The sequence below is a fragment of the Myotis myotis genome, unplaced genomic scaffold (genome assembly GCF_014108235.1).
Source record: "Myotis myotis isolate mMyoMyo1 unplaced genomic scaffold, mMyoMyo1.p scaffold_m19_p_6, whole genome shotgun sequence".
Taxonomy (NCBI): domain Eukaryota; kingdom Metazoa; phylum Chordata; class Mammalia; order Chiroptera; family Vespertilionidae; genus Myotis; species Myotis myotis.
Window position 1 is genome coordinate 11339193 of NW_023416368.1, and position 24572 is coordinate 11363764.

A 24572-nucleotide genomic window follows, 5' to 3' on the forward strand; every position below is an offset into this window, starting at 1 on the left:
TGCACCCATCTCTCCCTACAGTCTCCCCCACACAGCAGCCTCTAAGATACTTTTGTAATTTAATTCAGATCTCGTCACTTTTCTGCTCAGAACCCTCAAAGGACCGCACTTCACTCAGAATAAAAGACAAAGACTTTATAACGTTGCAGGAGCTGCAGCCACCACACTGAGCTGTTTTGTTTCTTTCCTTCTGCTGTTCTTTCCTTGCACTGCTTAGGATGATGGAGATGTTCCCTGAACTTCCAACCCACTGCTGGGAATGGGGGTCAGGATGACTTCGTCTCTTCTCCAGGGTGAAGTATTCTGTGGCCCCTGTTTAATACGTGTTTGGTTTCCCACTGGACCCAGGCCCTGGAGAGGCAGGCACTTTGACTCTCCTCCCTGCTCAGCATGGCAACTACACCTAGTTTACTTAGATGAGCAGGTAGCTCAGGGGAAATGCAGTTAAATGCTCCTGTGATCTGCTTACTGCTCTGGGTAGAAGGCTCCACAGCTGAGGGAATACACTTCCATAAGGGAGAGGGTTCCTATTCTCCTGTAAGATGACAGTCTGTTTTTCCCACCAATTGTATCATGGCTGGGCCCCATAAAATGTTAGTGCTGTTGTTGTTTTTTTAAATCCAGGAATATTTGTAAACTTGATGACTAACTCATCTAATCATTTGTTATTAAATGAACGCAATATATTCACAATAGTTTTAAATACCCATAAACTCTGTTTCTCCAGAAAAACAGGGGCTCCCATCAGCCTCCCTTCAAGAGAGCAAATAAATCTACTTCAAACACAATCAATTTTTAATGAGATGAACTGCTTATAATTATTACTCTTCTAATTGTGATTTTAGTGATTTCTAGTCCTTCCAGGTTAGTCAGAACTGAAAATACAATGAGTTACTACATTATTTTTTACTAAAGGCCTGGTGCATGGATTCGTGCATGGGTGGGGTCCCTCAGGCTGGCCTGCGCCCTCTCATAATCTGGGACCCCTCGGGGGATGTTGCACAGCCAGGTTTTGGCCTGATCACGATCCTGGAACGGGCCACAACCCAGCAGTCTGACATTCCCCTGAGGGACGTAGCTGCGCCGAAGAGGCAGGCGGCCAGGGAGGAGCCTCAGCCGGGGCTGGGCACAGTTCCACTGTCGCTCATCCTGGCCCCGCTGAGCCTGTCACTACCACCACCACCGCTGGTGGTCAACATGCATCACAGTGAGCAGTTGTTCTGGTCATTTGGTCGTAACGGTCGCTTTGGCTTTTATATATATACATGGTACAAATAAGCCAAAACTGCAAAGTCCTCCCGTCCTTTGAACTAACTGAACAGGCGGAAACACTCATGATACCTACCTGAATTTCTTATCTCCTTGGAAGTTAGGACAGAGCAGCAAAATGACAAAACGTATGGTAGCAACATAACTTAATAAAATGAATGGTCATAAGGAATTATCCATTGTTTGATTTTTAATTTAATTTTAAAGATACAAAAACATGTAAAAACTTCCATAATTCTAGCATTACAAAAATAAGAAAAGTTTCACTGTTTGTTTTTTTCCTTGCCCTTTCAGCCCTATCACCCAGAAGAAATACTTGCTAGAAATTCAGTACGTGTTTCTGGTTTCCTGTATGTATGTTTCTTTCGTTCTTTTTTCCTTTTGTAATTTGGCTCCTAGAAAACTGAAAAGTACATTTGCAGCCCACCTCATGTTACTATTGAACAGTGCTAGTTTACAGTTTTGGTTTAGGTTTGTTTATTTGTATTAATATATTTCTCTTCTTTGAGAAATAAAAATGCAGACTGAACAGAGGAAGGGGTGACTCACTGAAGGAACTTAATGCTTTAAATGCAGCCGAGAACTTTTCCAGGTGCCCATGCTGCCCACTGCAGATCCCAGAATTGGGAAGATAGAAGATTGTGCCACTGACAGGATACATTCCATGTCCCTTCACTTTCTTCCCTATGCGACACCCATGTGATGCTGAGGAACCTTACAGAGGCTTTGCAACGGAAAATTTCTGTAGTTCACTTTGATGAAAGGCATGAAGAACAAGTAACAAAACCTCAGCGCTATGATCTGAACGTGTATGTTCCACCAAATTCATATGTTGAAATCTTAATTGCCAAAAATGATAGTATTAGGAGGAGGGCTTACTAATGAATGCTTTTTTAAAAGGGAGCCACCAGAGTCCCTTGCCCCTTCCATCACATGAGGACACAGTAAGTAGGTGCAGGCTATGAACAAGGAGGAGGGTACTCAGCAGAATGTGATGGCGTTGGCGCTTTGATCTTGGTCTGCTCAGCCTTCGGAGCTACAAGAAATAAATGTATATCATGTATAATCTACTAGGTTTCTAGTATTCCATTATAGCAACTGAAACAGATGAAGCCTATCAGCATTCTTTAGAAACAAAAATTGCTTCTTGGTCATGCACAGGTTGAATCCAATGTTTCAAACTCTATGAATTCAAAGGAGTCACAAAGGTGGTGCTAGGGTTCCTTCTGAATTAAAGAGAGATCCAAAATAAGTTTGATTCGGTTTTCATTATTATATGGAGTTTACTATTTCCTAAATATTGAAAATTAACAGTTCAAGGAGTTGATATACAAAATCTTTTCAGGAACAGAATAGTCAGTTAATTATTTCACCTTGTTTCCAAACATGCTAAATAGTAGATATGTCCATATTCAAGATATTTCAAAATTTAGTTCCAAGTAGAAACAGCGTGGTTTAAGGAAAACTAATAGATCTGATCACCACGGAATTTGAATTCTCAGCTGTAACTGGTTAGAACTTTTTAAAGTTTATTATCTTTCTGGATCCCTGCTCCTCAGGTTTGGAGTATGACAGCTAAAATGCTGTGGCTGCATTTTTAAGTGTTCTCTAATACACTTCTTAAAGAAATCCTTAAAGAACTTCAACTAAGAATATAAATGGTAGAGGGAAGAAAGTATAGGTAACAGTGAGTCTCCCATTCCTGAGAAGCTCCCAGGGAATTTGGGGGGATTACACAGGATTTCATTTTAGATTTTTTTTACTGAGCCTATCTGAGTGGTAGTGCAAGCTCTCTTAGTAGCAAATGAAAGTTGAACACTGAATGAAACATATGTCATTTGCTATTCCTAATAGGAGTATGTTTTCTAATGCAGTTCATCAATTTAAAATATGGCAAGCCTGACTATTATAACTTTTGTCATTATAAATATCAAGAAAGACATGTACCCCTCATTTGTCCATTTCACTGTGGCTTGCCCATTCTAGGTGTCTGTGCTCATCCCATAGAACTGCTGAAATGGTAACTTTTAGGCAGTAATGTTTGGTACAGGACCCTTTAAATTCAGCCCAAAATGACCTGACCCAGAAGAGATATGACTTAAAGACAACCAAGTAATAGACTGACCAGTGACTTATGTTGTGACATCATTTGGAAATATGAATTGAGCCTATCAACTTTCTCCTCTTAGGAATGTGATCTAAGAATTGATAAGAGAATAAACTTATTTCCAGTATAAAATGTACATGGAAAACCATGAAGTAGAAATGAGCTCTGAGGTGGAGTTGAAAGAATAGAAGATTTGTTGAAAGAGTAAATAAATCAGATAAAAAAGGTAGGGGGAAATTTCATGACCGAAATATTAGACTAAGCTGTAATCAATTTTAGTGATATTTTTTTGCTTTATATTACATGTAAAACCAAAAATATCATCCCTAAATTATACATCACCAATCACATTGCTCATTAATGATCACACTACTGTAGAACAAGCATGCACATTGGCTTTGATCCTGCCTATTGCTATGTGAGTCTGTCTGCATTTCTGTAAAAATGGGGACAATTAAAGGCTGTCATGGGATTCCACTGGGAATCAAACAAAAAATGTAGGCAAAGAACCTTTAGATTGAGTAAAGGTGTTTATAAGATATTTATCAGTTTTCAACCAACTGCTAAATACATGGCTTTTCACTGGAACACTTCTGGCCACTGCACTTTAACTTGGAAAGGAAGGTAACTTCTGAGTCTACAGAATATGTGAAATAATCTACAGAGGCAGACCTTTTAAAAAATCATGAATTTTTAAAGAAAGTAGGTGTTGGCTAAAATTGTTATTTTTCCTTCATTATGACATGATAGCTGAAATCCTCTAAGGCAAATGAATTTCACTTGCAGCAAAATAAGTAGCATTACACTAAGCAGAATAACAGCCTTTATGTCACCACTTTTATCAGTTAACTCCTGATTATTTAATAATGTCTTACCAAAAGTTAACATGTGATAGTCACAGACCATAACCCGAAATATGTCTTTACTATGTTTTTATTGGTGTCCAAAAATAGTTTTTGACTGAATGAGAGATGTATTGAGTCCTGCTTACTAAAGTAATTATAAGTTCCTTGAAACATCTATTTGAAAGACCATGAGAGGAGTAAGGTATAGTACAAAGGAGTCATCATAATATGGAGTAGGACCTCCAGTCTGATGTGATAGAGAATACTCTGGGGGCAAGTTTAGATGTGGCTGTTGACACTAATGTCCTTGATGTTCGCAAATTCAGAAAAGAAATGCTTCCTTCCTTGTAGCAAATACTATGAATCATTTTTTTTTTAGATGGCAAAAAAAAAAATGCTAAGGGAGAGAGACTGGAAATTGGCACAGAAGGTAAAAAAAGGAATGAAATTATTAGATCTTCACCCTCTCCCACTTGATTATTAGGTTAGAAATGATTCATAAACATTCTCTTGAGATACTCATTGTCTTAAATAAAATGAATTTAAACTAAATGTAAAGTTTGGTCAATAAAACAATATTGAGATTAAATCACAGTTAGGCTTGTGTATTATTTCAAGTTGTCAAATAATCCTGATAGATGGCAGAAAAAGGGAAATAAGGTCATCCTTAAATCTATTTTGAGATAAACTTTCAGTGAACTTTACTCAATAAGACAAGAGAGGAAATGAGAATATAACAGAGCATACTGAAAAACTGTCCAATTACAAAAAACTTCACATATTTAGAAAAACTGCCTAATGGTGCTGTGCATTTTGCTTATTCTATAATCATGAAATCAACAAAATAAGACAAACACATAACCTTCCCATATCGTTGTGTGCTTCAGAAGCAGAGACATGCCAGAGTCACTTTAAGAATCTAGTTGAACAGGCTGGACCCTGTCCTCCAAATGCTTACAAATAGAGGGAAATAATCACTGACATCCTTAAGTTCCATCGTAGCCATCTTTCAAATTGATGTCGCCCGGGGACGGTCTTTAAGGGAGGGTGAGTATACTCCCTGAAGTGGCCACACCACAGGTCATTCACAACCGAGTTCAGAGGCATCCGCTCAATACAATTGTTTGACCTACATTTAAAATATTTTTTTTTACTGTAAAACAAAAAAATCACTGCGAATTAAATAACCAAATCTTTGTAAGGTATAATTGAAGGCTGAAATAACCTCAGGAGAAAAAGTAACAACTGAATTTGTGATTTAATGCACTTCTGTTTCCAAAACATGCTTGTCTTCCAACCTTATTAATTTAATCTTCATTCTGGCACCCAGGCAACCTAAAGCATAATCCTTCAACAGTTAGTTCTCTGCAGCCCTTTGAGAACTGCAGGCTGATGGTGACATGTGATGTCACTAGGTGATGGAATTCAGAAACCAATTATGATCACTACAAGTTTGTGTCTCCATATCATTGAGGGTGCATTATTTCTCACTTTGAGGGAATATCCATCTGGATTATTTAGCATTCTGAATATTTAAAACAACAACCCTGCACTTCTAAGAGTAGAGAAATAGCAGACTGCACATAGTTTTATTCCTCAGTTAAATGAAAACTTTGGGTAGAGGACTAGCTATTTCTATTTTCTTTTGAAAATCCTGGAAAGGGACTCACAGAAAGTAAGGAAAACACTCAATATTAGATTTGAAGCTGGCATGGAAACCTTTGAATTCAATGGTCACTTAAAGTAAGACTGACTTTAAAAGTAAACCAGGGTTTTTGCCCAGATTATTTTACTTCTTGGGTAATTTGTTGTTAATAACCAACTTTCTCACACTTAGGCTGGAAGGTAAATGTATGGATTCCTTTCCTTACAGTGTATTTCAGTTGTTCAGTTCACATGAATTATGAAGAGTAATAAAAATTTTATATGATACATACAGTTTTTTTAATCTGAGGAATTTTATATTACTTCACATCACATTTGGTTTTTTAAATGAATTACTGCAGCCCTTTGAAAATACATCTTTGGAGTTCACTATAATAGCTCTGCCTTTAGTGTTATTGTTATTTTTGTCAATAATGAAATTGCGTAATGTCATTTCAAGTTCATCCTATTCCATATACACTTGTACTCAAAGCTGGGGTAATTCACTTATGTAGTTCAACGCCCCCTTTGTTGCAGATGGTAAATGTGCAGATTTCTCCTTCAAGGAAAGAAACTCTTTCACAAAATAATTGCATATTCTGCTCATTTTTTCTCTTTGCCGATGCTTTTGTATTGTTATTACACCCTGTCAGATTAGTAATTAGCAGGCAGCCTCCATATGACATAAATGCATGTTTCCTGCTTTCATAAAAGCCCCTTTAGCGACTCAAAACACACAACTCTAGACGGCAAAAGAGAGGAAATAGAGAATATAACAAGAATAATGGCAAGAACTAGTACAGCATTAGGTTACTACATTTCTTTTGATCAAGGGAAGAGCTGCAATTGCTGCATGAAGAATGTGTGACCTTTGCAATTTTTAAATTTTTATTTAATAAATAATTGAATTAATGGCATTGGACATAATCTGAAGGAGAAAATTAGCTGAGGAAGCAGAGTACCCTATAATAAACTTTTGATAAAAAATAATAATGAATGGTTAATCCACAAATAGATCTTAAGGGGATGGAAGGATTGAGATTATGTCCATTGGAAATAGGATACAGGGAGGGTTGACTAACACAGACCCATATTTGGGAAATATTTAGTCTGTTTGGATATCTTTTTCAAAGGAAAAATAAGTCAATAGGCAATAATCAAGTTGAAATTATTTTGTGAAATACCTGCACTAAAGTTGCTGAACAGGATTGGTTTCTTAATTTGTAAAGCCCAGTGTAAAGTGAAAATACAGGGGTGCTTGTGCAAAAGTATGAAGATTTTCAAAATGGTGATAGCAGAACCTTAATCCAAATGGAGGTGCCTTTAAAGTATGGGGATCCATGCAACTATACAGGTCACATGCCTATGAAGCTGGCCTAGCTCCTGAAAGCAGGCTCCACTGGACTGACCTAAAGCTGCTCTCAAACTCACATCATCTAAAAAAAAAACCTACCTTTCAGAATGGTGTAAGGAGAAAAAAAGGCAAATACCGTGAAGCAACTCTCTAAATTGTTGAGAACTTTTCAGAATTTTTCCTGGGCACCATAGCTATTTCATATTACCAGTATCAGTGGTACTGACCATTACAATTACCCATGACCATGGTTACAGCTAAAATTAGGACATGATACTGACTACCAATACATACCAATGATCACATTTTTTCAATTCTAAGACACACAAAACACAGATTGACTAACAGCCTTTAATGGAGATATAAATAATTTAACAAGACCATGTCATATGTATATATAAATTTTAAAATGCAGTCTGATTTCCAAAATATTTAAATATTTTATATGCATGTTAGTATTGAGTAAATGCCTTGAAACATGTTATTGACAATATGATCTTATCATAAAAGCTTGCTCATTTATTTTTCAATTAAGGAGATATTCGCTATATGTAGCATGGAGTGCATGATAAAAATATCTCATGATTATGAAGATAGAAAATATTCATTCCACTAATATTTACTTAACACTTTCTATGTGTCGCACTATTTTAGTCACTGTGATTAAAAAAGTGAATAAACTGGACAAAAATTCCTATGGAACTTACATTCTACCAGGGAAGATAATGATAAGCACTATGAAAAAAAAATTTTTAAGAGGATTTAGAATTTGGAAACTTGTGATTAATATAGGTGGTCAAAGAGTATATAACTTAGAATCCTTCCTTTGTTATCCTATGTAATAAAGAGCTAATATGCTAATAGTTGTGAAGCCCTCACGCCATAACTACCGTTCAGCAGGAAGCTGCATGTGTGTGCACAGTGAGTGGAGCTGCTCAGTTGCTCCAGAGATTGGGCGGAAGCAGGGAGAGGCCCCGAGGAGGCGGGACCATCCCGTGGCAGGGATGGTAGGGGTGAGAGCCCATAGCGCCCCCCCCTTACCAGTCCTTTTCCACCCACCGCTTGCACTCAGTGCACCCGCCGCCCACCTGCCAGGGGAAGGAGCGAGTGCACGCCACCAGGAAGCGGTGCTCGAAAAGCCACAGCAGGTGGGAGGCTTCTACGCTCTCCTCCCTACTGGGAGGTGCCGCCCCATTGCTCTGGAGATGGGGCGGAAGCGGGGAGGCTCCTGGAGGAGGTGGGAGGAGCCCAAGGCAACTCGCAGGACCAAGGGCGGGACTTGAAGCAGCCAGAGAAGGCTGGAGGGGTCAGGGGCAGGGCCAGGTGTGCTCGATCTCTGGGTGAAGAGGTTAGGGTGTCAAGATGGGGTGGCGGGTGGGTGGGCGGGGTGTGCGTGGGTGGGCGGGGCCACACGATTTTGTGCACTGGGTCACTAGTTCTAATATAAAAGATGATCTGGACTGAACAGAATCATAATTTTTTTTAGTTTGATTAGTGTCTACTCTGAGTCCTTAACTATACTAGGAATTTTGAAAAATTTAAAAAAGTACTAATAAATCACATTTATACATTTTAAAATGTGGATTAACCAGGTTGAGAATTTTTTAAAAAATCTGAAAAAATTGAGCAAGATATTTCCTTGAGTGCTAACTTGTATAGTAGAGTCATAAGTATAGAACCTATTGAGAGAAGACTGACAATTTGAAACGGATCTTGGAAGATTTATCCTCTTTTTTTGAAGTTAGGGAGATAGACTTGTTGTAATTAGGTATGGGGTAAAAGGATTTCCTACTATGCACTGATTGAGAATGCTTATTTTTTTATTCCCAACACTTTGGGATGTAGAAAAATCTATACTAACAAAAGGATAATATAATTATTAGACCAGACATCTTCCAGGTGTCCTTCCTGACAAAGCCGGGCTGGGCAAAGCCGCCCGCAGTCCCGGGCACCTGTGGCTGTGGCCGACCCTAGAGAAGCCACCCACGGTCCCAGGCGAAGCCGCCTGTGGTCCCAGGTGCCTGAGGCAGACCCAGGCCAAGCCCTGCAGGGAGTCCCAGAGCTGCCAGGGGTCCCAGGTACCTGCAGCTGGCCCAGGACAAGCCACCGGGGGTCCCAGAGCTGCCAGGGGTCCCAGAGCTGCCGGAGGTCCCGGGTGCCAGTGGCCAGCCAGAGAGAGGGAAGCTCAAGTCCTGGTGCCTGTGGCCAGAGGGACGGAAGCCCAGGTCCTGGGTGTGGGGGCCAAAGCAGAGGCAGTTAGGGGTGATCAGGCAGGCAGGGGAACAGTTAGGGGCGATCAGGCTGGCAGGGGAGCAGTTAGGGGTGATTAGGTCGACAGGGGAGCAGGAAGGGGCAATCAGGCCGACAGGCAGAGGAGTTAGGGGCAATCAGGTAGGCAGGAAGATTGGTTGGGGCGATCAGGTAGGCAGGCAGCAGGCGAGTGGTTAGGAGCCAGTGGTCCCGGATTGCGAGAGGGATGTCCGACTGCCGATTTAGGCCCATAGGATCGGGCCTAAACTGGCAGTCAGACATCCCCCAAGGGGTCCCAGATTGGAGAGGGTGCAGGCTGGGCTGAGATATCCTGCCATTGTGCCTGAATTTTGTGCACTGGGTCTCTAGTATAAGATAATCAGTAAAGGGTAATAGAATGTAAGAGATACTCCTTCATTCCTTCAACCCATCTCTTTTGGGGAGGAAAAAAAACTTTTATAAGGAAGTAGTTTTTATTTTTAAGCAGATTATAATTACTTTTGAAATGTTATTTCTATAAAATTATGTTCATAAATTGACAACTATATATCTACATTCACCCAGATTTGGGGTCTATTATTCAAAATTTTCTGTAATGAAAGAGCTTTTTCTTAAAGGTCATGTTAAAGACTGTATTGTTTCTCATTGAAAGGTATGCAATGAATATATCATAAAGGGACAGACCTGTCATTTAACCTTAGAGGAAAATAACTTCCAGGAAGAGTACTAAGTTGCTGCACATTTCAGAATGATTGTGTAAGCAGGACCATAGCGTAATCACTCTAATAACCACAGCTTAAGGTCACGTGGTTAGTATGAATGTTATTTTGTTTTACTGGTTTGTTCTCAAAAACGACTTTAAGCCCTGGCTGGTTTGGCTCAGTGGATACAGTGTTGCCCTGCGGACTGAAAGGTCCCAGTTTTGATTCTGGTCAAAAGCATGTACCTTGGTTGTGGGACATTCCCAGTAGGAGGTGTGCAGGAGGCAGCTGATCGATGTTTCTCTCTCATCAATGTTTCTAACTCTCTAGTTCTCTCCTTCTCCCTTCCTCTCTGTAAAAAAACAATATATTTTAAAAAACTACTTTCAGTTCAATTATACTGAATGTCCACATTTGAATACTATGATCTAATTATCTGTACCACAGCTGAGAGTGTTGAACTAGATGCAAATTATTTTTTAACTCTGCATAATTCGAACTTCTAATTAAAACCCAACCACACTAATAAGATATCATAGCCACAATAGTTCACATTCTCACAATTGTATTTTTAAAAGTCAAGAAGAGGAAATAATACTGTGTCAGTGAGGGGGAATCTCATTGACTTTTACTGAGATAATAGGTCATATTTTGGTATTATAATAGGTGAGTAATATAACCTTGAAAATACTGAAATGATTTAGAAGATTCATGGTTTGTAATTTTCATCCTGCAGCTTTTTAATGGATTTCATGATAAAATATACTTTTATAATAATAGGCTTATTCATTAAATGGCATTTGCATGATTAAATAGGTAAATTACAATAAATGGAATGAATGACATTCTCATTAAAAAAAAAAAAATACCAAGCTTACTTACTATGAGACAAAACATACTGTTTTCTGTGTTTGAAATAATAGATATTCAGGTTACTCACTTCTGTGTTTACACATGACCAGCTCTTTTTTTGTTCCCTTATATTCCTGATTATCTCCTTTCTATGAGCCAGTCACTGTTCTGGGCTCTGGGCTCTAAGAATATAGGCATTAACAAAATTGTAAACATCTTTGCCTTTCTATAGCTTACAGTCAGTCTAGTGGAAGAGATAGATGACAGATAAATAAATACTACTTATAAATTACTGAAATTTCAAATAGTGATAAGTAGCACTGAAATGAAACAGAGTAAGAGAATGAGAGTAATTAAAGTGGGGAACTGTTATGAAAAAATATAGTCAAGAAAAGTATTTCAATAGATATGATGTACTGGCATTAACCTAGAAGACATTACTTTAGAAGGTATTTGAAAATCTGAGGAAAAGCCTTCTAGGTGAAAGAACAAGTACAAAAATCCTGGATCAGGACTTAGCTCCTTTGAAAAGCAAAGAAGATCAAGGTGACTGGAACCTAATATTCAAGAAAGGAAGAGCAGGAGACAGGGTCAAAGAGGAAGGTAGGAATCAACTTAGCGAAGGCCATATAGAGTACTAAGGGGTTTTTAGTTTTTTTTCAAAGTGTGATGTAGTTTGATTTTTAGTTTTTTAATGTATTTTTTTTTATTGATTTTAGAGAGGAAGGGAGAGGGAGAGAGAGAGATTAGAAACATCAACGATGAGAGAAAATCATCAATCGGCTTCCTCCTGCATGGCCCCCACTGGAGATCAAGCCCACAGCCCAGGTATGTGCCCTTGGCCAGAATCGAACCCAGGACCCTTAAGTCTATAGGCCAATGCTTTTTCCAGTTAGCCAAACTGGATAGGGCAAATTTTAGTTTTAAAAAGAGCACCCTAGTTTCTTAGGGCAAGGATAGGAGGAAAACAAGGTTGTTGCCAGACTACAGTCAAGTGATGAAATAGCATGCATTGTGGTACTTATGCTGCTGATGATCCAGCTGATAGATATATCACATTACTGTCCTGCTCAGAAATCTGTGTTTGTTTCAGAATCAGGAAGAGGGAGATAAACTGATTTGATGATGTTGGTTATGTCCAAAGGAACTCAAATAATATGAATGGAAAGAAACAACCATATTTCAAAGTTAATCACTGACCTACATTTAGACAGTTGTAAAATTCAGAATTATTTGAACACAGTCTTTCCATCAGGTACTAGGAAGGGAAAAAAATGTCCAAGAAGGAATAGTTTGAGTGGTGGTCATTTATTTCTGCTGAAAAGAAAGCAGATATACCATATAAATACATAAGCAGAAATTAAGCTCCTACATATACCATTTTTTTTTAAAAAAAAAAAAAAAGGAAGAGAAAATTAAAAGCCTGCAGTCACTGCCCTAGTGACTATATATTTATGGATTTTCTATATAGCATACCTGTACAATAATCTATACACATAAAAGGCTAATATGCAAAGTGTCCCCATGGGATTTCGGCCAGGAGAACGGGAGTTCTATCATTCACTATGATGTGTGCTGACCACCAGGGCATGGCACAGAATGAAGGGAGGCCCTGGCTGGCAGCTGGAAGGTCCTGATTGGCCCTGATCGCTGGCCAGGCCTAGGAACTCTACCCATGCACGAATTTCGTGCACTGGGCCTCTAGTAATGGTATAAATATGATGGCTATATTTTTTAATGTTACTAGACATTCTGTTATGTGATTTTTTAAAATCTCATTTACTCCTTTCCTCTGTAATGTGGCCATTATTATAACCCATTTCTAAAGTTGAGGACACCCAGGCACAGAATGTTTAAATAAGTAACTTGCCCACCCTAACTCACAGAGCCAGTGATTCCCAACTTTACCAGTTGGGATTGGGACGAGGGTTGGGGTTTGTGTTAGGGGTTAGGCCGGTCATGGTTAAGTAAAGTTGGGAATCAAGCCTCAAAATTTTTGCTCTTAATAATTGTGCGCTACTAGTGGTTAATTTAGTAAAACCCAGTTTCTCTTAAAGAGGTAAAAATAACCAGCTGGTGATGGCTTTTTCTACTGGCTGTTTTAAAATACAGACAATGCCTGTTTGGTAGCTGATATGTCCCTCTGCAGGACGCATACTGACCATTTTGAAGTCAGCGAGCCAATACAACCACCAAGGACGTAAATACACCAAGTGACAACATAATTAATCCTCTGTACACAATCAATGAAGAATAGTTCCTTGGGAAATGGAATATAGTAGAATGAGCCTGAATTTTCTCTGAGTGCATATGTCAAGTCGCCATTCGATGAATCGTCCCCAGAGGAGACTGTAACAAATACACCACACCTCTCAAGGACAGCCAGGGTTGTAAATCGTGGGCTATAAAATAATAGCATAAATGTTGTGCCAACATTTATAATTTATTTGTTGGACTCACAGGTGAGAAATAGAGGTTTGCTGGCAGGTCTAGATTGAACTAGTGCTGGCAATCCCATGATGTACACTAAATCATTGCTTTCACAATTTCCTTTAGCTTAAAATCATATAATAAAGCTCAAACAAAGTTACTTCCTTTGGAAAAATGCAGCTGTGGACACAGATTTTAATAACGTTACATTATAAAGTTACCGGAGTGATAGTACACCAACAGTTTTTCCTGACTTTCACTGTAAATTTTATGCAGTTAGAACATTAAGGTGAAGGCATAAAGGCAAGAGACAATTATTTTTAAAAACATGCAAAATTGCACTTTTTAAAAAATATATTTTCATTGATTTCAGAGAGGAATGGAGAGATAGAAACATCAATGATGAGAGAAAATCATTGATTGGTTGCCTCCTGCACAGCCCACACTGAGGATTAAGCCCACAACCTAGGAATCAAACCTCGACGTCCTGGTTCATAGGTCAATGCTCAACCACTGAACCATGCTGGCCAGGCTAAAATTGCACTTTTCTCTCTCTCTCTTTTTTTTAATGCTAAAACTTAACATTGGAAACTCAAATCACTAACTGAAGAAGGACATCATTGTGACAGTAAAGCAGTGGTTCTCAACCTCTGGCCCTTTAAATACAGTTCCTCATGCTGTGACCCAATCATAAAATTATTTTCATTGCTACTTCATAACTATAATGTTGCTACTATTATGAATCGTAATGTAAATATCTGATATGCAGGATGGTCTTAGGCGACCCCTGTGAAAGGGTCATTCGACCGCCAAAGGGGTCGCGACACACAGGTTGAGAACCGCTGCAGTAAAGGGTCATGAAAAGAACACAAAATTGAAAATTTCAATAGATTATTATCCAATAATTAAATATTCAATAAGTAGAATAATTTATATTAAAAAGAAAAACATAGGTCTCAAGAACTCTTTTGCCCAATTTTAGCTGTGCCTTAAATTCTAGTGATCTTGGGCAGGTCACATAGTCCCCCGGGGCCTGTGGATAGTTTAAAGTCCTTGCCACTTCAGACTCATGACTCCCAAGGGAGATGTGCATAAAAGGAGATAGTACTGCTCTGTGTTTAATGGTGCCCTCCAGTGCCTAGCTGGGCAGCATTGGTAAGTGTCTTAGCCACTATGTTCCTTAGTTTCACCATCTTTTCAATAAGGGTAATAACTTACCTTGGAGAGTTTTGGGGGGAATAATATGATGTCAAATTCTGAGTGCTGTGCCTTAGAGAGAGCAAGAGCTCAGTATGTACTAGCATTGTATGTTTACTATAGATCATAAAAGGTGGTAGACCTTCAGCAAATGTTTACTGAATAAGAGGATTAAGTATGACCGGAGGTTTCACTGGATTCTTATTAGTTTTGTTTAGAACTATACTTGGCTATAGTGCATTGGTTTGCACTAACAATATGATGAATAAGGCACAAAAAGTAAAATGTGCTATTTCTGTCTGATGACATCAGGGGAACATACATGGAAACACTTGAGGCTGCCCTAACAGAAGCACAGGCTTCTGCAAAGCAGAAAGCATGAGACTGCGCCATACTCCGTAAGCAAAGGGAGAGAGTGGTGGAACTATAAGGTCTATTCAGAGAACTCTTACACTTGATAGTTAAATGAAAGAATGTGTAAGTGAATGCAGAGGAGATGAAAGCATCAGAAGAGGTAAGAAATGAAGTTTAATTATCATTGATAAGTAATAAAAGCTCCATGGAACATGGTTAAGTAAATTAGAATTTAAAAAATATTTATTGTTAAGAGCATTAGAGATGTCCCACCTTTATCCCCCCATTACCTCCTCACCCTGCCCCCCACCCCAGGCCTTCACTACCCTATTTTCTGTGTCCATGGGCAATGCATATATGCATATATTTTTGGAGGAAGAGTTCAGTATGTTAGAATGTAAAACATAAGAAACCAAGGAAACATTTTTCCCCTTCAACTACCAATAATCATCTCTTTACTGTTTCTGTCCTGGACCAATTTAGTCTCTCATGTCTCACTGAGAAGGTTTAATTCTCCTAGATTCTAGATATAAGGCTCATGAAAGGCAGACCACTTTGTCTTAAAAAAAGGATCAGAGTGCTATTTTGGTAATATTAACCTGGCAGAAATATGTCAGGTAGAATGAACAGATTGGAAGGAAAGGGGCAGACCCTCAAGGAAACACCTTCATTACCAAGTGGTTAAGTGGCAAAGGCCCCAGCAGGCCTTATTAGAAATAAAGTAGATGAACTTACCAGAGATAAAGTAGACATAGTCGGGATGGGGGAGAGGGGGTGGTAGCTAAATATTTCACATATTCAGGAGGAATAGGCTTCCTCATTTTATTTCATGATGAACTGTAAAACATATAATAACCTGAAGTTGGGTGGCATATTTCAATCATCTCTGAGATAAAGTATAGCTATATTATTACTGGTACAGGTGGTAATATCCTACCTAATAAAAGAGAAACATGGTAATTAGCGTACGACCACTACCCTTCCCATTGGCTAATGAGGGCGATATGCAAATTAACTGCCAGCCAAGATGGCAGCCAGCAGCCAGGCAGCTTGAAACTAACATGAGGCTTGCTTGCTTCAGTGACGGAGGACTCCAATGTTCCCGCTTGCCTTGCCGGCCTCTGAGCTTGCAGTTTAAGAAACATTGTAACAAATATAGAAGCTAAACAAAACCCCAGAAACCTGCTTTCAGCGAGCCTGGGATCTCAGAGCTGGAGTTATACATTGTTTTGATTATAGAACCGAAATAAACCAGATACCTTCTTTCAGCAGCAGAGGCCTCAGAGCTGGAGCCAGAGCTAAAGCTGGCCCAGAATAAAAAAAAAAAAAAAAAAAAAAAAAGGAGCTGTTGGGAGCTTCAGTTGGCCTGAAAACAGCCCTCAGCCCCTCACCCAGACTGGCCAGGCAGCCCAGTGGGGACCCCCACCCTGAAGGGTGTGTGACCAGCTGCAAACAGCCATCATCCCCTCATCCAGGCTGGCCAGGCACCCCAGTGGGGACCCCCACTCTGATCCAGGACACCCTTCAGGGCAAACCAGCCGGCCCCACCATGCACCAGGCCTCTATCCTATATAGTAAAAGGGTAATATGCCTCCCAGCACCAGGATCAGCGGAGCCGCGAGGCCTCTCAGCACTGGGATCAGCGGAGCCGAGAGGCCTCCCGGCACCGGGATCAGCGTGACGGGGGCAGCGCCCAAACCCCCTGATCACCCTGCGGCTCTGTGTGTGACAGGGGGCGGGGCCACAACCTCCCTATCGGCCCTGCTCTGTTTGTGACAGGGGAAGGTGCCCCAACCCCCTGATCAGCCCTGCTCTGTGCCTGATAGGGAGGAGCTCCCCAACCCCCTGATCGCCCTGCGGCTCTGTGTGTGACAGGGTGCGGCACCCCAACCCCCCCGCCTCCCCACGGGCCCTGCTCTGTGTGTGATGGGGTAGAGCCATAACCTCCCCATCGGCCCTGCCCTGAGTATGACAGTGGCGGTGCCCCAACCCCCTGATCGGCCCTGCTCTGTGGGTGATAGAGGGCAGCGCCCCAACCCCCTGATCCACCCTGCCTGAGTGTGACAGGGGGCAGTGCCCCTACTCCCCTATCGGCCCTACTCTGTGAGTGACAGGGGGTAACTCCCCAACCCCCTGATTGACCCTGCTCTGTGCGTGACAGGGTATGGAGCCCAAACCCCCCTGATGGGCCCTGCTCTGTGAGTGACAGGGGGTGGCGCCGCAACCTCCCCATCGATCCTGCCTTGAGTGTGACAGGGGGAGGTGCCCCAACCCCCCAATCGGCCCTACCCTGAGCGTGACTGAGGGTGGCATCGCAACCTCCCAGTCTGCCCTGCTCTGTGCATGACAGGGGAAGGCGCCCCAACTCCCCAGTCGGCCATGCTCTGAGCCCGACCAGGGGCTGCACCTAGGGATTGGGCCTGCCCTCTGCCACCCGGGAGCAGGCCTAAGCCAGCAGGTCGTTATCTCCCGAGGGGTCCCAGACTGCGAGAGGGCACAGGCCGGGCTGAGGGACCCCCCCTCCCCCCTGAGTGCACAAATTTTTGTGCACCAGGCCTCTAGTAAATTAATAAAAGAAAATCTTCAAGTTGAAATTCTTAAACTTTTCTTAAGGTTTTAGTGTACCAAATGTCTTTTAATAATTAAATAACAACATATGTCTTCTATCTGGGGAGAAAAATTGGTCCTGAGTACCATAATATTTGTCTCATAGAAACAACAAATTTCTTTTTCTCCTATTTTAAAATGAAAATCAATCTTTAAAATATTTTAGAGACTATGAAAGACAGGGTCTTCCATGAATATAAATTATGTATAAATTTCAGGCCATATATTTTAGGGCACTTTTGTATTCACCCTAGATCCTCTTCACTCTAAGTAGAGAAACCTGCTGGCACATTCACAATAGAATGTTACAGAAAGTTACAATAGTTTAAGCATCAGTTTGTCTGCATTCATCCAATTCTGTAATCTCTACTGTGGATATATTAGATTTGTTTGTATTTTTTAAACCTCATTACAAGTTTTGAAAACAGGAAATTGCTTCTACTCTGAAAGATCAATGTGCTCTTGACTCTAGCATTTTCCACAATGGCTTATCTGGGCTGATGTGCTAATGGAGTACGGTGGATATGAGAATGAGTTTGGGTTCTCTAACAGCATTTGAAAAAAAGAAAGTCACTCAGCAGAAAAACCACAATAGTTATGAATTCTTAACCTTAATGATGCTTATCCAATTAGATCACTCAGCTGCCCAAAGGTGCAAAACCCTCAAGTTCATACCTACTTTTCTTGTAAAATCATCTTTTTGAGAGGGAGGGGAAAAGGAAGAAGGCTTATAAGATCAAGGTTAATAGATTTAGTAACTTAGAGAAAAATTTATTATATCATTCCCTATAATTAGAAATGAAAAAAAATTACAGAACTCTGAGATTTGGCCTAAAACATAAGCCAACCTATTTAAAACTGGAAATAATTCCAGAATTGTAAGCCTAGGATTTTTCATTTTATTTCAGCTTGTTCAGAAATAGCATGAGATGAATTAGGTAATATTTGCTTCTCATTAAACAGTTAGTTAACCTACTCACAAAACAAACCCTGTGATGTGGCTGAATTTTGTATAGATTTGCATCTTCTGCCTAAAGCATTCCTTGTCACCTTTGTCCCAATCCTTTTGCACAAATTGCTATCCATACTCATTCTTCTCCCTCTTTGAAATATTTTATCCATTTCCAGGATTCAGTGTCAAGTCACAAAGCTCTATCTCTAACTGTCTACTAAAATTCTAACTAAAGTTCAAGAGGCAACTCAAATTTTGTGTGTTTAAAGCCCAACAAAGCATTAACTTATCTCCTCATAAGGACTCTCTTGGGTTTGTTTTTGTTAATATGTTTTTATTGATTTTAGAGAGGAATGGAGAGGGAGAGAGAGAAACATCAATGATGAGAAAGAATCATTGATCATCTGCCTCCTGTATGCCCAACGCTGGGGATTGAACCCTCAACTGGCCAAGGGCCCAGGGATTTGAACTGTGACCTCCCAGATCAACCACTGGGCAGTTAAGTGACGCTCAACCACTGAACCACACCGTCTGGGCAAGATTCTCTTGTTTTTCAGATTGATTTCTAGTGCAACTTATTATCCAGCTTAAACTTCTCAGAACTCTCCTCTCATTCACTAAAAAATGATCCCCAAATTAATTTTTTTCAGAAATCATTCCCCAAATTAAAGCAACCCCTTCCTATTTAGACTTTCACTGACTTACAGTAAAGTCACAGGAACTTCTAAGGGCTCAATGGCTTCTCTCTGATTTCAGTGCTCTACTTTCCTGCCAAAGTGGTCTTGACAAATCCTATGTATTATCCCATCATTCACTCCCTGAAATCCTTCAGTGATTCCTGTTGCCATCAGGATAAAGCTGTGGTCGGCAAACTGTGGCTTGTGAGCCACATGCAGCTCTTTGGCCCCTTGAGTGTGGCTCTTCCTAAGCCTTAGAAGTACCCTAATTAAGTTAATAACAATGTACCTATCTATATAATTTAAGTTTAAAAAATTTGGCTCTCAAAAGAAATTTCAATCGTTGTACTGTTGATATTTGGCTCTGTTGACTAATGAGTTTGCTGACCACTGGGATAAAGTATCAAGCCTTTAGCATGCCTTTAAGGTTCTTCATAAATGGGCTGCAATGTTAATCTCTCAGTTTTCTTCATACTTCTCATTTCACAAGAAAAGTTGTGTTGTTTTTTTAAATTAAATTCTGGATACATCAAGATACTTATTATTGCCTCAGCATACTGAATCTAAATTTAAATTTTTCTTCTATTATACAAGACTGGAGGCCCAGTGCACGAATTCGTGCACCAGTGGGGTCCCTCAGCCTGGCCTGAGGGATCGGCCAAAACTGGCTCTCCAACATCCCCCAAGGGGAACCAGATTGCAAGAGGGTGCAGGCCAGGCCAAGGGATCCCACCAGTGCATGATTGGGGCTGGGGAGGGATGTGGGAGGTTGGCCAGCCAGAGAGGGACCATGGGAGGGCTCCACGGTGTGTCCAGCCCGTCTCACTTAGTCCCAATCAGCCAGACCCCAGCAGCAAACTAACCTACCGGTTGAAGCATCTGCCCCAGGGTCAGCCCCCCAATGGTCAGAGCATGTCATAGCGACTGGTTGACTGATCAACTCTCTGTCCCCTGGTGGTCAGTGCACATCATAGCGAGGGGGTGAGCAGCTTTAGCATATCATTAGCATATTACACTTTGACTGGTTGAATGGCTGACCGGTCAACTGGACACTTAGCATATTAGGCTTTTATTATATAGGATGAATTAAAACAGCATTAACAAAACAATAAAGTAAGAAAATGACTTAATATACCAAATCCCATTTTTATAATACATTCTTAGTGTTATCTATGAACAGAAATATTTTTCTAAAGATAATTATAGAGTAGGTACAATTTTATAATTTTTTCAGCTGACTTTACATAGTCATATATTTTACTCTAGGATTCCCTTTCTTCAGCTAATATCCTGTTGAATTTTCATTCACCTCTTAAAGGACCAAATTCTCTTGTCTGTCATATCTAATGTGAAGCTTTCCTTGACTTGGTAGGGAATTACAGTTAGAAATGTGAATATTCCTTTCTTAGTAATAGATGGAAAAGTATACACAAAATCAGTAAATACATGAAAAACTTAAGCAACACTAACAACCATCCTGATCCAATGATATCTATAAAACACTCCACTCAACAAGTGCAAAATACATCCTTTTCAAGTAAACGGAGAATATTCACCAAGATAGACCATATTCTGAGCCATAAAAAGCAAATCTTAATACAGTTAAGAAGATTGAAAGCCTATAAAATATATTCTATTACTATAGTGGGGTTAAATTAGAATTCAGTAACAGAAAGATTTTTGGAAAACCTCCAAAATATTTGGAAATTAAACAACACTTTATAAATAACTCATGGGTCAAAGAAGAAATGAAAGGAAAATAAGAAAATATTCTGAACTAAACAAAAATTAAAACATAAAGTCTGGCCAGTGTGGTTTAGTTTGTTGATCATTGTCCCATGCACCAGCAGGTCATGGGTTCAATTCCTGGTCAAGGGCAGGCTCAATCCCCAGTGGGGAGTGCCCAGGAGGCAGCTAATCAATGTTTCTCTCTCATCAATGTTCCTATCTCTCTCTCCCTTTCCCTTCCTGTCTCTGAAATCAATAAAAACACATTTAACCAAAAAACAGTATAATATATAAAAATATCAGAATTTGTAGATTGCAGTAAAATCAGTCAATGCACGGAGGGGAATGCATAGCATTAAACAGGTTTTAGAACAGATGAAAGGACTAAGCCAATTATTTAAAATACCAATTTTAAAAGTTTAAGACAAATGGTTAAATTAAACCTAGGCAAAAGAACAAATTAAACCCAGTAAGCAAAAGGAAGACATAAGTGTAACAGCATAAATTAAGAGGGAGAAAATAAGGACAACAGAGAAAATCAAAGAAACCAAAAGCAGGTTTATTGAAAGAATAACAAAACACACGAACCAAATGTCTGACTGAGATGGAAAAAGTGAGAAGGAACCAATATTAGGATGAAAGAGGGATAGAGGGACTAATCCCACAGATGGTAAAAGAATAATTAGGGAGTATATGAATGACTTTACACCTATGTACAAGACAACTTTTTATAAAATTCTTTGCAGGCACAAAATACAGAAGCTTATTGAAGAAACAGAATTTATAGTTAAAGCTTTCCCACATGACTGGAAATACCAATTTTTCACAAATTCTTCCAGAATCTAGAAGAGAAGATTACTTCTTTCTAGTCTACCTATGATAAATAGAAAATAAAAAATGGAACCAAGAAAATTCTGAGAACAGTTGTTTGATTCATATTTAAAGCCTGGAAGCCAGCATTACTCTGATAATAAAAACCAAAGACATTACAAGAAAAGGAAATTACAAATATACCTCATAAGTATAGACAGGAAAATCTGTAAGTATATTATAACAAATTGTATCCAGCAACATATGAAAAGAATAAGATACCATAAGCAAGTAAGACATATTCCAGGAATGAATGCAATTCACCATTATCAAAAGAGCAAAGAAGAAAATTCTTATGACGATCTCAGCAGATTCAGGAAAAATATTTTTCAAAATTCAACATCCATTCATGATGAAAACACTCAGTATACTAGAAATAGAAGAGAATTTCCTCAATATAATAAAGGATATCTAACAACTAACAGCTAGCCTCACACTAGGACCAGGAACAAGGCAAGAATGAGCATGGTCAACACTTCTATTCAACATGGAAATGAAAATATATGTGCAAACAATGGAATGATACTCCGGAGAAAAAGAGGAGCAAATAACTGATACACCCAACAATGATAAACATCAAATGCATTATGTTAATTAAAAGAAGTCAGGAACAAAAGACCACATATGTACTATTCTATTTATATAAGACATTCTAAGAAATGCCCAAGGCTAGAAAGCAGATATGTGATTGCCAGGAATAGATAATGAGAGGTGTAATAATACAAAAGAGCAAAAGAGAACTTTTGGGGACAATGAAAATATTCAGTATCATGATTGTGGTGGGAATTAACCATTAAAAAATATCCAATCTGTACAATTAAAACTGCTGAATTATTTATATGTACACTGTATGTAAAAATACAATTTCAAAGGTTAAACATTTTCTGAGGAAAATTAATTTGATTTATTTATTAAATGGCAATGTGCTAAGAGTAATATTAAGAGTACTGGGTTGAATGGACCTTTATTTTTATTCAATTTCTTCATTAGGTGAAAACAACTCTTTGTAAATGTCCTACAGAGATACAGTAGCTTTCTCTTCACCCTTTGCAAGTAAAAAGGGTGGATCATCCCATTCTACTACTGCCATAAAATATTTTTTTTAAAAAGAGTATGGGGTAGAAGGTATTAGCTACTGATTTTGCCTCACTCATTTTAGACAGTTTGGGTCTAAAAATATTTATATCCATAATGTAGACGGAAAAAAAAAATACCTGCACTTGCTCTTTTAAAATTAAGAACAGTTTTACTTTTAACATAAATATTCTTTTAGTGAATATTATTCATTAAAATGCTGCTATTCTCCAATATACCAGGCAGCCCTGCTAAAAGAATTCCCAAACTGTTATATCATTCTATTATCATCTGTCACATGAACTCCAGCTATTTAGTTAAATATGTAAGTTATTTTCCTATGTTGGGCATATATGTAGTACAAAATAATAATCTCTGAAACACTGTTTCATATCGCTTTTGATTAGGTGCTAGGTATCCCCAGATTGCAGTGAAATATTTAATTGGTTGTTGCCAGTGCAATAGATCCTAACTTATCTTTCACCTGATCTTAAATATAAAATAAAAATAAAACATTTATTTCAAGTCACACTGAGAATAAGTATGGCAAATTGAAATAGAGGCTTTAAGGCCTCTTCCAATTTATATTCTGAATCAAACTAAAGAAAGAAAATAATTAGAATTATTTTCTCTGCTGTTGAATTACATTTAATATTGGAGGCCATGATTATATTTTTTAATTTATTTGGGGGGGAGAAGAGAAAAAGAACAGTATTTAGCATAAACAAAGGACAAATCATTATCAATGTTGCTTTAAAATATCAACCCAAAGCCATATGGGACACTGCTTTTTAGGCACTAATTAACATTTCACCTAAAGGTGAATCATTTCTTTATTGAAAAGCATCTAGACATCTTTCTTATGTGGCTAATATGAAAAAAAAAAAAAAGACATGTAACTTTTCCAGATACATGGCACAACTGTAAGATCATCTATCTATATATATAAAAAGCCAGCAACTAGAATGCCGTAATGACCGGAATGACCGGTTGCTATGATGACCACTGCAACCAGCAAACCAGCCAGATTAGGGGGGTGGGACTGGCTGAAAACCTCCTGCAACCCTCCCCCAGGCTGGCCCCACCCCCGATGGGTCCCCACCACCCCGATTGGCCTGCAGCCCCTACCCCGGCTGGCCCTGCCCCTGATCACCCCCCCACCCCAATAGGGGGTAGGGCTGGCTGGCCAATCTCCTGAAGCCCCACCCCCCAGCTGGCCTCACCCCTGATGGGCCTCCACCACCCTGATTGGCCAGTGATCCCTCCCCCAAGCAAGCTCCATCCCTGATTGGACCCCACTCCGATCAGGGGCAGGGCCAACCAGCCCACAGCCCATACCCATGGCCAGCACCACCCCCAATCAGCCCCCACCACCCTGATCAGCCCGTAGCCCTTCCCCCCAGCCAGCTCCACCCACAATCAGCCCCCCCCAAACCAATCGGGGGCGGGACTGGCTGGCCAACCTCCCGCCATCTCCTTCTCCCAACAGACCCAGCCCCAATCCGCTAATTGGGGCCGGGCAGGCTGGACCCCACCCATGCATGAATTCATGCACTGGGCCTCTATTATATATAAAAGCCTAAGCGACCATTACACGAGCTGCCCCCTGGTGGTCAGTGCACTCCCACAGCAGAAGTGCCGCTCAGCCAGAAGTCGGGCTC

General features: G+C 39.8%; 1 non-coding gene across 1 annotated transcript; it reads left to right on the forward strand.

Annotated features, from left to right (window-relative positions):
* The first annotated feature begins 22794 nt into the window (after positions 1 to 22794).
* On the forward strand, positions 22795 to 22929 carry LOC118659488. The gene has a single exon (XR_004968600.1).
* Positions 22930 to 24572: the final 1643 nt, after the last annotated feature.